Source organism: Pogoniulus pusillus, chromosome 10, assembly GCF_015220805.1.
Source record: "Pogoniulus pusillus isolate bPogPus1 chromosome 10, bPogPus1.pri, whole genome shotgun sequence".
Classification (NCBI taxonomy): Eukaryota; Metazoa; Chordata; class Aves; order Piciformes; family Lybiidae; genus Pogoniulus; species Pogoniulus pusillus.
The window spans coordinates 2,380,425-2,401,292 of record NC_087273.1 but is presented as its reverse complement, the minus strand read 5'-3'; the positions used below and the strand labels follow the sequence as shown (position 1 = coordinate 2,401,292).

The 20,868-nt window shown below is 44.9% G+C and overlaps 3 long non-coding RNA genes across 3 annotated transcripts; 1 reads left to right on the top strand and 2 right to left on the bottom strand.

Moving 5' to 3' along the window:
* Window positions 1-2,009: 2,009 nt before the first annotated feature.
* LOC135178560 (uncharacterized) lies at window positions 2,010-5,148 on the bottom strand. Its single transcript, XR_010303618.1, has 3 exons — window positions 5,123-5,148; window positions 4,287-4,366; window positions 2,010-3,683 (listed from the first exon to the last, which is right to left on the bottom strand). It is a non-coding gene; the product is annotated as an uncharacterized LOC135178560 (long non-coding RNA).
* Window positions 5,149-6,116: 968 nt separating this feature from the next.
* Window positions 6,117-9,337, bottom strand: LOC135178558 (uncharacterized). The gene is made up of 2 exons (XR_010303616.1): window positions 9,188-9,337; window positions 6,117-6,884 (listed from the first exon to the last, which is right to left on the bottom strand). It is a non-coding gene; the product is annotated as an uncharacterized LOC135178558 (long non-coding RNA).
* Window positions 9,338-10,664: 1,327 nt separating this feature from the next.
* Window positions 10,665-18,847, top strand: LOC135178559 (uncharacterized). Its single transcript, XR_010303617.1, has 3 exons — window positions 10,665-10,935; window positions 11,035-11,130; window positions 18,612-18,847. It is a non-coding gene; the product is annotated as an uncharacterized LOC135178559 (long non-coding RNA).
* Window positions 18,848-20,868: the final 2,021 nt, after the last annotated feature.

Here is a 20,868-nt window from a genome sequence, read left to right as displayed (position 1 = left end):
TAAGCAGCAAGTCCCACTGCCCTAATGGCACTGTAACAGCAGAAACAGAGAACAGCAAAGCATTCCTGATTCAGGAGCAGCACCTGGCTGGGACAGAGCCTTTCTCAGGTGCTCACCTCATTTTCCCCGATGCTCTTTCTCAGAATTTAGGATTTGCCAGACTTCAATCACAGCACAGCCTTTAGGGCTGATAGATTCTTTCACCTTTACTGGTATCATCTGTAGTTTTACACAGTGAGCAGCACTCTGCACCCATCTCTGTTTTTTGTAGAGAACTGAAATCATAGAATCAAGCAGGTTGGAAGAGACCTCCAAGCTCAGCCAGTCCAACCTAGCACCCAGCCCTGGCCAATCAACCAAACCATGGCACTAAGTGCCCCAGCCAGGCTTGGCTTCAACACCTCCAGGGACAGCGACTCCACCACCTCCCTGGGCAGCCCATTCCAATGCCAACAACTCTCTGGCAACAACTTCCTAACATCCAGCCTAACATCCATGTCCATGGAATGTGGGATTCTTCAACTCAGAAGAATCATGACAAGAGGGCAGGAGGCCAGCTCCTCAGTAAATCCAGGACAGCATACAAACACTCAATGACTATGCCAAGCAGGGTATGTGAAACACAAGTTTGCCTGCATTTCTTGTCCTCTGTTTACCTGCTCAGTCTGTACCAGTAAACTTCCAGAATTCCAGCTGGTGGTAGCTGCAAAGTCAGCCTGCTGGAAATTTTCAGTAAAGGCTCCTCCTTTTTCCTTTCTGTTTAATCAGGGGCACAAACCTACTGCCAGATACACCTGAAATACACAGAACATAGTTCCACTAAGATTAGCTCAGGCATTCTGCTTAAGGCTACACTACAGCTAAGCAAAATGACTCCTCCTCAGCTACAGTGCTGAGGAAAAATTCCCCTTCTCTGGTGTACTTTTCCCTGCACAGCAGCTCTGCTGCTTCTTGCTCAAGACATCTTTTATATGGGGAAAAAGTACAAAAAGATTGTGTCCAGCATGAAGCAGAAAACAGGGTGTTCACAGGTTAACTGAGGCGAGGGAGTGGCACAGGAGAACATATCTCTGCCGTGGGCCCTCACACCAACCCTATCAATGGCACACAGTAGAACATGCCCCTTTCCTGCTCTGGAACTGGAGTGCCCAAATCAGGCAGCACAGATGTCATGCTGTGGCACTTCACTGCACTTGAGCACACACAGGAGGGAACAGAAAGCCACAGCCTGATATAAACAAAAGCATTAAAACATGATTGTAATGTCCAAGAGCAATCTTAGTGCTCTGAAAACAATTGGTTTGACCTTCTGCCAAAGGACCTATGTCCTTCCATGAACAAAAAGTGTCCAATTTGTCTCCAACAGAGCTGCTTCCAGCCACCTAGCATGGTGAAAAGTTTGCTAGAAGGAATGTTTGAGACAGAAAGAGAGTTCCTGTGTTTGTGTCTACTTAATGCTTTGTTCCTTGGCAAGGACTAGCCGAGGAGCAGAGGCAGTTCTGCTGATTCCTGACGGTTCAGTACAAGGTACTTTCATAGCCCTGCCTGTGGTGGTCACACCTACTGTCTGCCTAAAGAAAGACACACACACTGTTAATAATACCCTGGGCCCTTTAGCCTTTCTCATCCTGTCTCATATTTACCACCTACAATATTCTGTCTGGTGTCACTTCCAGGTTAGATCTCTACAGGCAGGCAAACATAGCGGCTGCTGCTGAGCCTGCTTCTGACACGCACAGGTAGAAGGGGAATAGAGAATTCAAGTGAGTACAAATAAAATGCTGAAAGCCTGACAGATGCCTTTGCCTAAGAAAGGCTTTAAGGGTTAAAAATGCTTAAGTTGTTACTGCCAGGCTTTTGGATTTAATCAGAGTGAAAATGTATTCCTCTGTTCAAGGGATAGAGCTTAATGTAACTTGCACACAGATCCTTTGTCTTTACCTTAAGCAAGAGGACATCTTTTGGTTTGACCAAGATGGTTTATGTGTATAATATCAGAGCTGATACACTTGACACTTATGGAACTTGTTTAATGGAAGGAAACCAGAAGATGCACATGATTAAAAACACACATAGGAAGGAGCTACAGCACAGCTCTCCTGCCCCACATAAAAGCACTGCAGATAGGATCCATATAGTTACCTCTCTCTTAAACTCAGAATAAACACACAGCAATGGAAGAGATCTCTTTATCTGCCCAACAAATGGAAAAAGTGGTGGAGTTTCAAATATTCCTTTTCAGTTTGCTTCACTGAAGTGAACTGAAAATACCTCTTTGGTTTTCATGAAATGCAGACTCTGGCAATAAAATGCTTTTATTTGCAGACAGTGTCAGTCAGTACCTGAAATTGATAGCTGATGCAGTATCACTGGGAAAAGTAATACTGGCTTGAGAAGGTTTACAGTGCAGGCAAAGAATCTGTGATTTCCAGCAAATGCTTAGCTCTCAGGTTTGCTCCATTACTGTGGGACTTACCCCACGCTCTTAAACATTTGTCTTCACAGATGAATAGGAGGTAGGGACATACCACTTTTGTCCAGTAGGCCAGAAGCTGTCTCAGCAAAAGCTCATAGAAGAATGTTCTGCTAGAGTCATTTCAGATGATCCCCTTACCTCTCCAGTCTTCTTTTCTCTACCACATTACCAGAAAGCAGCCCTTTGGGTACATGTCTTCTGTTGTCTTCTGCCCCAGATCCCCCAACCCTTGCTCAAGCAGGGCTCCACAGCAGTCACCTGTGACTGTGGAGTCACTAATACCAGCTAGGGGAAGTAGCAATGCAATAAAGACAATAACATCCATCAAAATTCAGGTTTTCAGCCTTAACTGACTCTTACTATTATCACTGCCATCATCAATGACAGAACTAGAGGAAGGAAGGTCTGTCAGTTTATACTGACTGAGGAGCTCACCTTTTCACCATGCAGTTGCTGACTTTAATGGCTATAAGTTTATCAATACATTGACTTTTTTTTTCCTCCTTTTTTTTCCACATAGGATACCTTTCATTTCAAGAATTCAGCTTTTCTGAAGATTTTTGTTTTGAAAGTGCTGTTTAAATATCTACAATTGAGAGGACTTCCCTTGCATCTCTTCTCCTGAAAAGGATGTAAGAAAAGAAGCTATTACTGAAATAAGAGTAGCATGGAAGTAAGTACACTTGATTGTAATATAAAGCAGATCAAATGCACAGCAAGGGCCACAAATACCAGTGGTTAAGTTTCCCAGAGTCCCCTGTCTCACACACTCCTCAGAACTGGATTTAGTTGTGGTACTGATGAGGAAATGGATTACAAGACTTGGGGTCTCTGCAGCAGTTTGACCTTCCTCTTGTCAGGCTACAGGCAATGCATGTCACGTCAGGTGGCATTTAAGAAGCTCCTTGGTTTTAATGTTTCCCCTGGTTTTAACAATAGCATCAACTGAGATTCGTTTTGGTAACAAGATTTGCTTATACTGACACTCCAAATTATTTTGGAGTGATTTGAAACTCTCATTGAAAAAGGGAAAATTACTGATTGGAAGTCCCACGGCACACAGGGTTCCACCACACAGGGTCCTGCAACAGCCCTCCTGCTATCACTGTAGTGCTCTTTCAAAAGGCCACTCTCGTTGGTTCTCATGTGTTGAAATACTTTGTAAGGACACTCCAGGTTCTCCAGAGGGGATAGAATTCATTTCAGCCTGGACAGAAATACAATCAGGTTATTGACACAGCAGTTAAATCAACATCCAGCAGGTCACTATGATATCAGTGTTAGTTCTGCTGACAACTTTCCTTATATTAACTTGCTTTATTACTACAGTGGGCTATTTTTACATAACAATCTATATTCACTCCTATTATTAGGTAAGTCACTTCCTATTTTATTTTTTGGCAATATTAATTTACAGCATGCATTACTGTGGTTGCAAAATGATGACAGCAGCCCAAGTAATTCAGAAAGACAAAACTGACTTGAACTGTTCAGTTGTAATGTCTAATGCAGGGCATTTAATGACAAAACTGTCATTAAAGGGAAAATAAAACTGTAAACCAGGAATCACCCCTACCAAAATGTGAGCAGGTACTACCCAGGTCAGCTCAAGTAAATTAACTTTGACTACAAGACTTAACTAATTTTAAGGATGCCATCCAGTGGCAAAAATATTCCAGTAGAAAAGCAACTGCAGTGCACGTGAACGCCAGAATCTGAGGGAAAAGTGAGCAACCTGGGAAGCTGACACTTCATATTCTGTAATCCATGTAGAAAAATATACACAGATAAACAAACATCCAAAGGTTACCTTTGACTTTCTCCGTGCATACCAAATGCCAGTAATGACAAGAATAAAAAGGAGCACCAAGGAAATGCTGATTCCTGCCACTAGAAGAGCAGTAAGACAGCCATGACTCCAAGCCATTCAGAAAGGGAAAGAAAAAACAATACCTACAGTTGTGGTGGATAATTACACAGCATAAAATCCTTATATGTGGCATTAAAATCTAAGTCTTTATTTTCCCTACAAACAAAAAATCTCATTCTAGTCTGGATTTGTACAGAAATGAGTCAAGCACATTACAGTCAAATATTTCTTTGGCTATGTGCTGTATTCATCTCCAATCTTAATATACCAACAGTTACTGCTGCTCCCTATATTACTGGTGTTGCAGGTTGTACTGAAATAAAAAGGCCTAAGTACTAATTATGGCAACAAGTCAATTACTCTGGGTTAGTCTAGCAGAGTTAAATTCAGAGGCTGGATTGTAGGAAGAAGTTGTTGGCAGAGAGAGTGATTGGCATTGGAATGGGCTGCCCAGGGAGTCACTGGCTCTGGAGGTGTTGAAGCAAAGCCTGGCTGGGGCACTTAGTGCCATGGTCTGGTTGACTGTCTAGGGCTGGGTGCTAGGTTGGCCTGGCTGAGCTTGGAGGTCTCTTCCAACCTGACTGATTCTATAAAATCACCAGAGAAATGCCACAATTTGCAATTAAATAATATCTTTATCAGACCTTTAATGTAGGTAAGTGTAGCTTCTGTTTTCTATAACCAATGGCAGTAAAATAAGTCAAAAGTTCAAAAGATAGGTAAAGAATAAAAACCACATTTAAGCAGAAGTATATACATTGAGGTTGTCAACCTACCTAATGTTGTTGACAGATGCTTTTCTAGTAAAGGGAAAAAGAACAGAAATTAGAACCATGAGAAAACTGTCATGAAGCTAAAACTGGTTTACAAGGACTTGTAATGACAGGACTAAGGGTAATGGGTTTAAACTGGCAGAGGGGAGATTCAAACTAGATGTTAGGAAAGGGCTCTTTCCAATGAGGGTGGTGAGACACTGGCCCAGGTTGCCCAGGGAGGTTGTGGAGCACAGAATGACTCAATGTGATCTTTGATCTTTGATCACATTGAGTCATTCTGTGCTCCACAACCTCCCTGGAGGTGTTCAAGGCCAGGTTGGATGAGGCCTTGAGCAACCTGTTCTAGTGGGATAGATCCCTGCCTATGGCAGGGAGTTGGAAATGGATGATATTTGAGTTCCCTTCCAACCTAAATCATTCTATTATTCCTTGCCTTTTATTTTTGGTGGGGGTGTGAGTGTGTGTGATTACAAAGCACTCAATTTGCAGTCAGGTGTTAGAAGGAAAGTAACTCCTTATTTCCTGCCAAAATAGTAATAGCTGCAATACCAGCTACTCTGTGCCTACATTCACCATTCCTGCACATTCATTTCTGTTTACCCTGCTTCATAAGTGCTTTGTCTGTTTGGCAGGTAAAGCTTTGTGTGCCAGGGCTCTCTCACATCTTCAGAGCTGTGCATTTACATATCTAACCAGCACACCTATGTCCAAGTCAGAACAGAAGCTTTCTCAGCTCATGCCATGCTGAAAGAGGAAGGGTTGAGGAAGCAAGCAGGTCTGAATGCTGGCACCAAAAGCTTCCTCCTTTTTTTTTGCCTTTCTCTCATCTTTACCACTGAGCCTTCAGTACCATCTCAGCATAAGCAGCACAGAGAAGACACAGGAAAAAGGGCAAGCATGATTCCTGACTCTTCAGCTAGAAACACTGCCCCAGCAGCTGCTGCAGAGATGACCACGAGTGCACAAAGCCTCACAAATGCAGGAATTGATAAAACCTGAGCAATCAGAAGACCTGGCGTCCACCTAGGGCTTCCCACAGCTCACAGAGCACAGGTGGGGCTCATGAAAGGCAGTGACCTCATGAAGCCTCCAGAAAGATCAGCAGGAGCACAGCAGCAGTCGAGACACACCGAGGCAGGTGCTACAGAGGGGTGTCAAAGAGAGCACCAAGACACTTAGCAGGTCTGTGAGGCCTTTTTCTGTTGTTGTCACCCTCATCTGTTTTCTTCCCTTAACACAAAGTACCAAGATACTCACTGACCATGAAAAGTGAGGGTTTTGGCCTCCTGACAGACGATTATTTAGAATGCATTATTTCAGATGTCCAAAATATTCTTTGTGCTTCAGCTTCCACCTCTGCAGAAGCAGGGGGCAAATCCATTTAAACCAATCCAAGTTCTATTGCTGCTGACTTGGCTGGCGTGTGCAAGACTTTTGGATGGGAGTGGCAAACAACAAGGGGAAAGTGGAACGGTGCATTCATAAGACTTGGGTGTGCACACCAAGGGAAGAACTGACCCAGGACTGGGAGGAAACAACAAACTCAACACCAGACCTGGAATGGGATCACTCTCACGTGGCGGGGTTCCGGATCCATCGGTCTCTGTGTGTTTGTAATGACCTGCAGTTGAGTCGGCGCTGAAGTGCGTCAGGGTCACGGTTTCGGTTCCAGCGTCTTTGGAAGGACCTGCAGTTGAGTCGGTGCTGAAGTGCAGCGGTGTCATGGTTTCTGCAGCAACATCCACAGTGGTACAAAGATAGCCTACAGTTTTTTTTTGGGGGGGAATAAATCTATGTTAAAAAGATGCTTTGCTGGAGTATGCCAGGCCATTTATTGTAAGCTTGGTGGATAATTATAGAATAAAATGCTGCTTTCAAATGCCTGTAAGTTAGCCAGCCCTGCTGCCTGCTTTATGTGTGGAGTATTTCCCCTCCACCTGACTCTTCTGCAGGAACATTTCAGGTGAAATAAAGACATTTCTCAGAAAAAAAAAACAGGACTCATTTACCCAGCTGAAAGAAAATATTTTCATAGATATATAGCTATCATTTCATCTCTTTACATTTATATATATATAGAGAGAGATATTTATAGATATATTTCTCAGAGATTGTTTCCTTCCATAAGAAAATTAAATCCATAAAGCAATAGTAGCAGAGCTTGACTAGGTTTGGGGACTGTGGCAAGTGAAATCACTTTCACTTGCTCTGATGGGGCTTGATAGGACAGGCAGCTGCATTCATTTGGGATGTTTGCTGAAATCCATCCTCATTCTCACTTCTCTTGTCCTGTATGCTTCTCAAATGGGAAGTAATTAACACAGATGACGACACTCATTAGCTTGCTTTAGGTAACAAAGGAAAACACCCTCTCGCACTTCTCAATTTCAGCTGCAAGTTAATGAAGAGAGATTTTGGGGTGGGGTAAAACAGTTTCCCTGAACTGACAGTTGGCAAAGTTATAGGAGCATTAAGTAGATGCTTTCTTACAGAGTCACAGTTGTGACACAGCAAACAAAACCAAACCTCTTCTATGCAAGCGAATGTAGCCAGGGAAATTCCAGGGAGTTCCACACGTGAAGTAGCGGACTCTGATGCAGCAGAGGGGGACAAAGCTGTGCCACGTGAAATTCTTGGAGATACAAGTTTACAAAAACCACCACCATCAAACACCTTGCATAATTCTGGCCTCTCCCAAGAGGTCTTTATCTCTAATGTTCTTCCTAGAATCCTAGCATCGTCTCCAGACATAACACCCACAGCTTCTCTGGAAGGCAGCAAAGATGCTGCAATAAAACCAAACAGTACTCATGGGCAGATGCTGCCTCTCTCTCTGAGAAAATGCTGCACTTCTTAGCCAGGGGTTCAAGTTGTCCAATGGTTAGGTGAAAAAGTTGTCTTGTGACTTTGGAGCTCTTCTAGGAGTGCCAAGCAGAGCACAGTTCAGCAGAGGGAGCCTGATGATACACATATCTTCACGAACTCCTTTGAAGAGGGATGGCATAAACTCTCAGCCAGGCTTGTGCTGGAGAGCACGTGTATGTTCATGATAAGAAGGTCCTCTAGCCGACCCCCTCCACCTCTTAGCACCCTCTTAAACTCTCCCTCTAGAGAGGCAGAGGTGTAAAGAACTAAGTGCATTACGTCTTTGTACCGAGGGAAGCCCCCTTTTAACAACAAAACAATATTCCAGTGAATTATTAAACTGACATAGTCACAAACTCTAACTGATACATTTTAAAGCCTTTATCATTGTCTAACAGCAGACACAAAGTGAGGGGTCTCTGTTCCATCCCATCCAGGCACAAATTCTGAGTATTAAACATTTGCATCAGACAGAAATGACATAAAGGGCTGGGGTCCTGCAAGTGGTGTGGTTGGGAAGGTGGTGATGAAACTTGCAGCGTGATACCAACGAGCCCTTCTCACTTCTACTCACTACATTTACAAGCTCTCTGGGGGGGCAATAAGGAGCCCTGCTGCTGACTATTAAATGGTCTCAGATCACTCCAGTTGTGGTGCTTTCCTTGCAGCATCGTGGGAACACTGTCATAGTGCCTGTAACTAGCAGCACTGATGAAGAAGAGGAGTTTTATCTGTTCCCATTCCTCTGGTTCTGCTATTGATTATTAGACTATTGATCACTACTGATATTAACAGTGATTTTTGCAATTCATTAATGAATTTGAGACGACTACTGTTGAAGGAGTCTTACCTTCTATTGGCACACATGTCTGCCTCTGCTGGGGTCTTCTTTAAAGTACAACAACCTAACTTACTCTTGAAGCTTTGCTATTAGCAGTGCTACAGATCTTGTATGGCAAAACAATTGTTATGCTTTCTGAGCAAGTGAGAGCTCACTGGCAGAACTGTATCCAAAGCAACCATTCATGTGATACAATAGAAAACCACAAAACCACCTGCAATGGTGGCACAACAATTTATGCATTGAGTCATAGGAATTCATCTTTAGAATACACTCAGGAGTATCTTACAAAATCTAATTACAGATATTGCAGAGAAAGTAATAGCTGAGAAAATAAGCATGAAGAAATGCTGCCTCACCTGTAAACAGCAGAATGGACATAGGCACGGCCTTACACATCTTCATTTCCCCTTCTGCACCTGGGAAAGGGCAAAACCAACAGAAAACAAACAGGAAAGATCCCCAGGTCACTGTTCCCACAGCAGGGAAGCCCTGGTCATTACCCCCCCTTGAAGCAAAAGACCTCAAAAGCCTAACCCCTGCTGCACTTATCATTTCCTGAGCTGCTCATTGGCTGAATCAACCTGTTCCCTAAGCAGCTGCTACAGGAGCTTAGATGTCCCATAGGCTGTGTAACTCTAGGAGGTTTGGGAAAGAATTTACTTACTACCCAGTGAAGGGTGCAGAGAGCACAAAAGTTATGAAACCAGCAGCTAAAGGACAAGTTCTCAGATGAAAACCAAGTTCTGAATTGCACATTTACTGACACTCTCCAGTTGTGATGAGGATATTCTCCTTTGTCATACCCACAGAGAGGCTGTGCAGATTTAATGCTCTTTGTAAGCATGACAAACATATCCTTCCAGGGGAGAAGCCTGGATACATGGGAGCCAAATGCCTCTTGATCAGAAAAGATCTGATTTCTTCTGCCCTAACTGCAGATCATAAGATATTCCTAAACATTCAATGCACCACAAAACAAGCCTTCAAAGCAACAACTGCCAGCCTGAAAACACTAATAATTAGTCACATACTGGATAGGGCTGGGGAATAGGTTGGACTGGATGATCTTGGAGGTCTCTTCCAACCTGGTTGATTCTGTGATTAGAGCAACAGCATTATGCCTTCCACAGCTGTTTCCCAAGTCCATCCCAAAACCAGTGGTCAGTGCTCCAGGTGGTCTGACACAGATATGTACTTCATCTGAGGGTATACCACAGATGATGCTGAGATGACTATTGATGGTTCCAATAAAAAGGGAATAAATTTGTCAAGTAAAAGGAGTTTGCTGGGCAAACTATCAACATCTTTTAGTGAAACATGGAAGATTTGTGTCTCAGCAGCCTCATGCACTGGACTGCAACTTGTTGGTAGGCTTTTCCTGGATGTTCCTAGGCCAGGAATCCCACAAATTAAACACAGCAATTAGACCTTCAGGAGTGTCAAGCTGCTGTCTAAGCAAGTATTAAGAGAAAGCTCCACAACTGTTTAGCTCTCTCTATGCATACATTGCCAAATGGCACTAAACCCAAGCAAACAAGAGTGACAAGCATTTGGGTAGACATCTCTGTTCACTAAGTAAACTTAATGCTTGCAACAATGCCACATTAACAGTGCACACATCCTTATCTTCTGAGCATTGCTTTATCAGGTCATTGCAGACCTTTGCAGCATGAAATAGAGTTTTCTGCCTTCCAAATACATTGCTAATCAGCACAAGATGCCACCTCAGTTGTGTGCCCTGTTGTTTTCAATGACTGCTCCCAAATTATTGTGCGAAGGACATTTTCTTCTCAGCTGTTGATTGAAGCATACCTGTAACAACTGTAATGTTCTCTGTTCCTTTTGATAATAGCTTATGGACACTTTTACTGGAGCAAGAAATTAGTATCTTCTTGAGTCTTCTGTGTACACCACAAAAAACACTTCTGCAAATCCACTACTCAAGTGCAGACCCACAGCTCCTTCCACAGCTGACAGAAAGAGGCTATTCAGAGGGAGAGACCCCATAAGGCAGTGTGAATTTCTGAAGAGCCAAAGCCTGCCCATCCCTTCAGCTGGATCCTAGGAAAGCCTGGCCTCTTTCTCCTGAAGTCTGAGCATCCAGGTAACTCATATAAAAGCTCTCCATTCTGTCTACCTTTACAATCTCCAGACACTCACTGAGGAGGGAAAAGGTACAAGCAAGGAATGTGTCTATCTACAGGAGAAGAGAAGATAGAATATCTACAGGATGCTCATTTGCAACCAAATGTAACAGAGAGATCCCCTTGACCTCATAGGAGCTCTTCAATCCTTAAAGGTAAGCTCTGTACTGATGGTGCTCCTGTTTCCTCCCAAGCAAACTGTTCCCTCATTAAAATGTCTTGGTACTGACAAAACATCTTTCCAGTCTTCACTTTATAATGAACAGTAGCAAACCCACCAGAACTCTCCTTATCTCGGTGACCTGACTCATCAGGGAGTAGTCATCCCTATTACTGCATGCCACACACCCTCTGAGGAGAGGCTGAGGGAGCTGGGGGTGTGCAGCCTGCAGAAGAGGAGGCTCAGGGCAGACCTCATTGCTGTCTACAGCTACCTGAAGGGAGGCTGTAGCCATGTAGGGTTGGTCTCTTCTGCCAGGCAAGCAGCAACAGAAGAAGGGGACACAGTCTCAAGCTGTGGCAGGAGAGGTCTAGGCTGGATGTTAGGAGGAAGTTGTTGTCAGAGAGAGTGATTGGCATTGGAATGGGCTGCCCAGGGAGGTGGTGGAGTCACCATCCCTGGAGGTGTTGAAGCCAAGCCTGGATGAGGCACTCAGCGCCATGGTCTGGTTGACTGGCCAGGGCTGGTTGCTAGGTTGGACTGGATGAGCTTGGAGGTCTCTTCAGACCTGCTTGATTCTATGATGACCTTTCCTGAATCACTGCCTGTCACATAAGCACTTTCAGAAGGAAGAACTGGAAGTGAAGCAGCAGGTACAGATCCTCTTTACAGAGATCAAAGATTTATAGGAGAAACATAAGCACTACTTTAGGGTCATTGTGCATCGTACCAAATTCCCATCTCCCAAGCCTGCCAGCTTGATCACCTGCACTCTGCTGATCAAAGTTCTGCACAGTGTCAGCACAGAGGGAAAAAGAGATGTATACACACCTGTGTGTATATGTTTTCTCCTAACTACTTTCCTTACAGCACTGCTTTGGGGAAGTTCAGTTTCCACTAAACAGTGCTGGTTAGATGGCCAAGTAATTGCAGAGCTGGTGGCTACTGCATCTTCTTCATCTCTCCTCATGCTTTGCAGCAACCAATTTTGTGCCACAGGTGCAGGTTCTTTCCCTTAACAGCTCCTACTCTAAGTTTTCAGATTTGCTTTGCTTGCTCTTACTAGAATTGTTTGAGAAAAATCCCTACAATGTATTTTTGTTAGAATGTTTTTATTCTGAAGTAGTTTTGAGGATGGTTCAGTTCTGATCTGCCTGTGATAAATAACCACTGCATCTCTGCCTGGCTGGAAAGCTGTGCTCCAGTTTGCACCTCATGACAGACATGTGTGGATTCTTTAGAACACAAGAACACACAGAAGTCAGGCTCATAAGCAGCCTGATGATAGGTGCCCCACAGCCAGGAGTTTTACAGTTCCCAGGTGTATAATATGCAAAAAATAAGTGTAGAGGTTTTGACTTAGAGGGAATATTTCCCAGATTTTCATTCCTTTGTCACATGGAAGCTGCAGTGAGCCTTGAACTGCAGAGATCTGTGTCTCAGCACAACTGTACAGCTGTGCCTGTGGCACCCCACATTTAACAAAATGAAGAGCTTAAACTGAAGCCATCTATCTCTGATAGCAAACACAAGGTAACCCTCTGGCAAACCAAACAGAGCTGCTTTGTTTTGCAGAAGTTCTTTATACATGAATGCAGACATGTATGCCAGAGGTTATCAATTGTAGCCAGGTGGGGTTGGGCTCTTCTGCCAGGCAACCAGCAATGGAACAAGGGGACATAGACTCAAGTTGTGCCAGGGAAGGTCTAGGCTGGATGTTAGGATGAAGTTGTTGGCAAAGAGGATGAAGTTGTTGTCTAGGCTGCCCAGGGAGGTGATGGAGTTGCCATCCCTGGAGGTGCTCAAGAAAAGCTTGGATGGGGCACTGGTCTAGTTGATTGGCTAGGGCTGGGTGCTAGGTTGGACTGGAGGAGGTTGGAGGTCTCTTCCAACCTGCTTATTTCTATTCCTACTCTATTCTATCTTTTCACAGAAAATCCACAGCAAATGTTTCAGTGGAGTTGTCACTGACTGCTGAAAAACAGATGATTTTTTCTTGTAGTGTGATTTTATGACCTTGATCCTGTTTTCAGTTCCCCATCTCTCTTAGAGCCCATATTCTGCATTGACAAACCCTCAAACTTGTCAGCCTGTCTACTCTGGTCTGAGATCTGCTGTCATTGCCATTGCTGGCAAGACAGCAGAGTGAATCCAGCCATCTCAGTTTAAAATGTGCCACAGCAGCAAGAGATGCTGTATGAAAAGCAACAGCAACTTAAGAAACAAAGTGCAAGTGGGAAACAAAACTCAGAAAGCAGCTTTGCTGAAACTGTAAAATTCAGAAGCATTTTGTCTACTTTGTCATTTTCTCTATTACTAAGTTGTCCAAATATCTGGAACCCTTCTCCATTCCTTCTCAACTTTATATTCTTGTTTGTAGTCATTTTCTTGTTTTCATAGATTCAAATATAGGAACCTCACGACTCTTGAAATGACAACAAGTACAAATGCAGGCAACAGAGAAATAATTAGCCAAGAAAGAGACCATATTTGTGGTGGCAGCAAGGCCACAGCACCCCGAGGTTCTGGTCAATGCAGGTCACTAGGTGAATGTGCAACCAAGCTAAGGTAATGCAAGGAAGAACTTAAATAAGCACACTTAAGCCTTCCCTGAAGTGCATCAGTAACAAAGAATTATCCACAGTGCTTGACATCTTGCCAGCATCTGCCACCCTGCCCTGGAGGAACTGATCAACTAGTGACATCAGTCAAGCTGCAACAGCCACAGCCCCTGAAGAACTCAGTTGTGAGAGTACCACCAATCATGAAGAACAAAACCCACTAAGTACAGTATCCTACTACAGTAAGTTGTCCCTCCTCCATGCTTGTCACATGTGGAAGAGATTTTGCCCAGTCTGATCTGCAGCAACTTACTAGAAGGTTCTCTCTCAAAAAATAATGCAGTGTCTACTGGATCTAGAAGTGGAGGTTAGTAGTTCATTCTTCCTCCTGCTTACCCTGGTGTAACCATTGGCACCACACAAGAAGTATCAAGATTGTGGACAGCAAGCAGAAACCACTGCTGTCTTCCACCTCATATATGGAGAGCTTCAAAACTCATCTTGTTTCCTTTGCCTTTTGAATGAAAAGATCCAGGTTGGCCTTTTATGCTAACTCACTGCCCCAGCACCAAATGCTTCACTTGAAGATGTCCTCTTTATGCTAGAAACTGCAGACACAGACAGTGCAAAACGCCTGTCTCAAAACATTTTTAGTTTCATTTAGCTCTGTCCTGTTTCTCCTGGCTGACAAAGCTATGGCCTCCCCATAATGCCTACAGGAGCAGAGGAGATTGATCTGTATACTGAATTAATACTCTCAAAGCTATTACACAAAATGGTCCCATTGATTGAGGAAGGATCTTTCACAGCGCTGGTCAAAAACTAACCCCTAAACCAGATGAAAGTTTGCCTCCTGTAGCAACAGCTCTCATTTTATTGCTTCCATGTTTGTTTTAGAGTGGCATAGTCCTTCATTCACAAACTGCAGGTAGGAGTATGAGTTCAGCACCATACACAAGTTGCTGAAGTGAGAGACTGTCAGCTATTTATTTTTTCACACATGAGCATTTCACTCAGGAACCGTAAAATGCTTCATCCTTTCTGCATTTTGTAACAGAGAATAACACTGAGCCCCTTGTGTGTTGGTTCCCTTGATCTATTGACCACACATTTGAAGGAGAGGCTGACAGCTAGCATGTCAGTTATTTTCAGATATCTGTCTCTGTCAAACTCAGAAATCCCAAGAAAATAAACAAAGAGCAGGATTATAAATACATGTGAAATCAGAGCTGTCATCACTCTCAAGGATTTTCCATTGTGCCTGCTGCACTATTTTTAAGCTAAGACTTCCCAGATGTTTAGTAAGAATGTTTAGAGAGTAAAGCATTTCATTTTTCTGATGGCTGCAACATACTTGAATTTAACCTATTCAAAAGTGGGGGGTGTGGAGTGTGCCTGATTTGCTTTTCTCACTTGTATAAGTGGAAGAGAATAACAAAAACAAAGTTTAGCAAGTCTACTTAACTCCTGATGGCTTGAAAGCTGCTGATTCAGATTTTTTGGTACACTTAGTTATCCAAAAGAATGGAATGTGACAGAGAGCCCCTAAAAGGATGCTCTTCATGTGTCCGCCCTGGCCTTTCATGCAGAGGCCATCACTGGGTCTGTATTGCTGTAAGTCATCATACATTGCAATTCTGACTGGAAACAGGCAGAAGGAAATTTTACCCTGGAGGGCCAAACAGATCCTGGGCTGCAGGTCCAGGGAGGTGATTCTCACCTTCTGCTTTGCTCTGCTGAGACTCCACCTGGAGTACTGTATCCAGTTCTGGAGCCCCTATCACAAGAGAGATGTGGAGATGCTGGAGCGTGTCCAGAGCAGGGCCATGAGCTTGCTCAGAGGGCTGCAGCAGCTCTGCTGTGAGCACAGACTGAAAGAGTTGGGGCTGTGCAGGCTGGAGAAGAGGAGGCTCCCAGGTGACCTTCTTGTGGCCTTCCAGGATCTGAAGGAGGACTACAAAAAAGCTGGGGAGGGACTTTTTAGGCTGTCAGGGAGTGCCAGGACTGGGGGGAATGGAGCAAAGCTGGAGGTGGGGAGATTGACATTGCACACGAGGAGGAAGTTGTTGAGCAGGAGAGTGGTGAGAGGCTGGAATGGGTTGCCCAAGGAGGTGGTTGAGGCCCCATGGCTGGAGGTGTTTAAGGCCAGGCTGGATGAGGCTGTGGGCAGCCTGATCTAGGGTAGGGTGTCCCTGCCCATGGCAGGGGGGTTGGAACTAGATGATCCTTGTGGTCCCTTCCAACCCTGACTGATTCTATGATTCTGTGATTTATCTAAAACATTTCTCTTATCTTACATTGCTAATTGGTGTAACTGAACAGCTTCCTCCTTCTGGTCAAGCAGGATAGTTCTATATTCTAATCTAAGTAAATACAGTTTGAACATCCTTGCTTAGAAACCTGATTTTTATGCTGGTGGTGGATGCTGTCTGACCCATTTTCTGTGTCACCTAATATCATCAATTTGTCCTTTTTTTGGGTCAAACTGCACTTGGAAGGAAATTGTCTCCCAGCTGAAAACATCTGTGTGGTGATGAGTGAGATGAAGGCACCAGAGTGGCACTCTACTGAGCCTGCATGCTGACCCAAGTGCTACCATCTCATCCTGCAACAGAAATGGCTGTCTGCAGCACTGAGCCTCTCTGCAGCTTAGACACCTGGCATAGTGCTGTGTGAAGGTGTCTTCTTTTAGCCAGGTTTTCAACTAAGAACCTAGCTTGGGATCCTTCTCTTTAAAATCATACCCAGAGAAGAAGGCAACTGCTCACCTTTTCTGTCACAGATCACATTTCAGAGCACTCAGAGATTCAGTTACTTTACCAGTATGGGAAGGTTCAAGTCCACATTGCCTGTGTCTTTTAACCACCCAGCAAGAAGAGTACTGTAAGTCTTTCTTCTACAACTGCATTACAGTGCAGCAAAGTGCTTAAGAATGGTGATGTGACAGCAAAACTCTCCTTGATGTTGGTCAGGGTGCAGTGTTGGAAAGAGAGAATCACAGAATTAGCCAGGTTGGAAAAGACCAACCATTGAGCCCAATCTATCACCTATCACCTTGTAATTAAACCATAGGACCAAGTGCCTCATCCAAACTCCTTTTAAACACCTGCAGGGATGGTGACTCCACCACCTCCCTGGGCAGCCCATTCCAATGCTAACCATTCTTTCCGTGAAGCTGAGGCTGGGTAGGTTTAGATTGGATATTAGGAAAAAGTTTTTCATGGAGAGAGTGGTCAGGGACTGGAATGAGCTGCCCAGGGAGGTGGTTGAGTCACCAACCCTTGATGTGTTTAAGGGTCTTTTAGATGCGGTGCTTAGGGCTATGGTTTAAGGTGAATCTTGTAGAGCAAGGTTCTAGGTTGGATTTGGTGATCCTGAGGGGCTTTGCCAACCTGCATGTTTCTGTGGTTCTGTGAACTTCTTCCTAACATCCAGCCTAAACCTGCCCTGGCACAGCTTGAGGCTGTGTCCTCTTGTTCTGTCACTCATTGCCTGAAAGAAGAGACCAACCCTCACCTGACTACAACCTCCCTTCCGGTAGCTGTAGAGAGCAATGAGGTCTGCCCTGAGCCTCCTCTTCTCCAGGCTGCACACCCCCCGAGACCTGAGATCTAGCTGGAGATGTCCCTGCTTACTGCAGGGACTAGTGCTGGACTGGTGCCTTCCAACCTAATGCATTCTGTGATTCTATGCTATGACTGTGTGATTCTCTCAGAGCAGTTTGATCTCACCCTGCCAACACTGTTAAACGTGAATTACCTGGGTTTGGCATCTCACCGAGGCAGCACTGGCCAGAGAAGATGTCTCTTTACGTGACATCTGAGTGACGTTCTGAGGTCTGCTTCAAGGGATCTACCAAGGCAGGGCCTGAGCGACAGGGAGTGCCTGGACCTTTATAACTGCCCACCATTCCCACAGAGGGCAGAATAGCTGTTCTAGTTCAGAACTGCTTTGCAGTTTGAGCTCCATTCAGCAATACTGGTGTGAAGGAAATAGATGAGATCTAATTTCATGGAATCATAGAACGGTTTAGGTTGGAAGGGACCTCTAAGACCAACCAGTTCCAAGCCCCTGCCATAGGCAAGGACACCTCCTACTAGAACAGGTTGCTCAAGGCCTCATTCAACCTGGCCTTGAACACCTCCAGGCAGGGAGCAGCCACAACCTCCATGGGCAACCTGTGCCAGTGTCTCACCACCCTCATTGCAAAGAACTCTTTCCTAACACCCAGTTTCAATCTCCCCTCTGCCAGTTTAAACCCATTACTCTTTGTCCTGTCATTACAAGACCTTGTCAATAGTCCCTTCCGAGCCTTCCTGCAGCTCCCTTCAGATACTGGAAGGCCACCATAAGGTCTCCTCAAAGCCTTCTCTTCTCCAGGCTGCAGAGCCCCAGCTCTTGTAGCCTGTCCTCTTGGCAGAGCTGCTGCAGCCCTCTGTTCATCCTTGTGGCACTCCCCTGGACTCACTCTAACAGTTCCATGTCCTTCTTGTGTGGGGGGCTCCAGAACTGCACACAGGACTCCAGGGGGTGCCTCCTCACAGGAAACAACAGCCTGATTTCTCCTAAAAGAAACATCATCCCAACCCGAGCTCTGAGCCACTATGGTCTTTGGGTGGGTACTTAGGCATCCCATTTTCTCAGCTAAATTCCAGCTGGTTAAGAACAACTTTACCTGCTGAAGCCTCCTGCAGAGCTTGGAGATCATCTTGAGCTTCTGCACTGTAGTTTGCAGTGTCTGAATCATGACATTTCCAGCGCAGGTTTAGATCCTTTACACAGCAAGGAATTAGGAAAGGTCTGAAACAGACGGTGCAAATGGGAGTACTCTTGCACAGGATTCATTGTTAGGCATGAGGAATTCTCTACAGGCTCACAGTTCACGTAAAGCTTTGTGCCTCCCCTGACACGCTAGGTTCCTACGGCATTACTTCAGACGTAAAACACTGTAAACCGAAGCAAACGCGAGAGCTGCCAGCGCTGAAGGAAAGGACCCCGCGGTACTTGGCGCTCCCGCAGAGGGAGGCGCGGAGGAGCTCCGCTACCTGTTCTCCCCCGCGGGCACTAGAGGTCGCCAGCGGCACGGACACGGGGAGCGGCAGCGCTGCGGGGAGCTCCAGCGGCGCACAGCCTCCAGCCCTCTCCCCTCACTCTGCCTTTGACTTGTTACTGGAAATCCTCTGGCACTCGAGTTTTGGAAGAGGAAGCCTGAGCTGCTCTGCAGCGCCGTGTTTCAGGTGTGCAGCTGTGCATCTCTTTGAAAGGGAAGGGTGCCTCCTGAAAGTAGAATTTATTCATCCCTCTGCTGCTTGAGAGTTCCTTGGCTGATACCTGCTGATTTGAGCTCTGAGTTATGTTGTTGAGACAGAACCACAGAACACCCAGCAGACGCACATGTTGTTTCAAATGAAACAGCATGGCCCATTTCAAGGCAGAAACAGTGCTCCTTTACTGGTTGCATGTGTGGTGTGTGAGGGGCTCACTGAAGCAGAATGCTCAGGAACACCACTTGGTTTCTGACTGAGAGACCACACCATTTTTCAATGCATTCAGGACTTTCCATTTCTCTGAGTGACAACACAACCCCAAGTCCTCCCGCATGTGAGCAGGCTCAGAAACACTCGAAAGTCTAGGCTAGAGCACAGCCATCCCTTAGGGAAAATATGTCCCTCCTTTACTCTCTAAAAGATATTGTCAGATCATCAGTTAAACTTAACAGCCATCAAGCTTAGACACTCTAGCAGCTATCTATGGAATGCTATCAGCTTCGTTATCAATGATTCATTTTATAACAGCACTGAACTGGTACAGCGTAATAAACACAACTGCAATGGTGGAGACTGACTTAAATCAGGCACTGCTAACCCACAGAAGCTCTTCTTGGTGTGCCAGAACTAAGTCCCATCTTAAATACCAAGACAGAGATGGATTCTTCAAAAGAGTTCATAATATTTTGGATCTGAAACCTATCCCAGGTTGAAATTCTGGTGGAAAGTCTGCTGAAACTCTGTAAAGCCTGAAACCCGCAGGAAGCAGCAACACCACACAGGCTTGCTTCATGCTTGCTTCCTTCACCCAGGTTTCATCTAACTTCAGGCTCCTTTTACTTGGAGGTGCAGCACATGGAGGATTTTTCAAGTTCTGCAAAGTTAAAAATCAGGCAGGCAGGAGAAATCCTACCCTCAGAAGAAGTCAAAACAACTGGACACTATATGCTGCATATTTCCACTACTTTGTTTAAAATAGCACATTGATGTACTTAAAACACTTCAGATCTGTGTGTTATTTATGATGCTGTAAACACACAGAAAAGCATGAAAGTCACATTTTCCACTGCATCCAAGGAGACAGATTTAAAATTACAGCTATTGGAAATCTGTTTTATGAGCTGTGTGAAAGGTGTAGTTAAAGGCAGCGCTGTAAACTTTGCTCTGCTATACCCCACGTGTCGCAGCTCTTAGATAGTGTTAACCAAAAAAACAAAGGAAAAAGTCAAACTAGATTGAGAGTTGTGGCTACAGCCTGGTTCCTCCACAGCCCTCTGCAAGGAGTGTGAGAGCACACGCCAATCTGGCCCCCATCTTAGACACCCTCGCATTAGCAAGACAGGAACACTGCAATATACAAGTTACTGCACTCCTCAGGATCAAGGGTAAGCAGGGAAGACAGCTCAGCTCAGCAGGGAAGACTATCAAGGGGCTGTGTGAAGCTTTGTGAGTCAGACAGCAGATCTGGGACACAGAACCTCCACCAGGAGGGTCTTTTCTTGGGAGCTCCTGCAGCTTCTTTTTTTCCTTTCTCTTTCCATCCCCTTCTCTCACTAGCCCACAGCAAATGTCAGCTGAGTGTAAGCAGAGCACACTGTGGCATGCTTACAGAACTCCCATGGCTGTGTCCAACCCAAGGTATGCCTTATAACAGGAGGGAGGATGAAGTGCCAGCCATAGCCAGCAATGGGTGAAACAGTGACAGTTGTGCTTGCATGGGGATTCACCACGGAGAACAAGTCATTGCTTTTAGCTTCTTTTGGGCAATTCATCAGGGCAATACAGCATCAGTGCACATCAGACAGAGTCTTCACTGCTCTGTCTGAACTGGACCTACTTAAATTAATGTGCTTTTTTTTTTCACTTAGTGCATTCATTGAAAGGCTGGTAGTAGTGAAGAGGGGG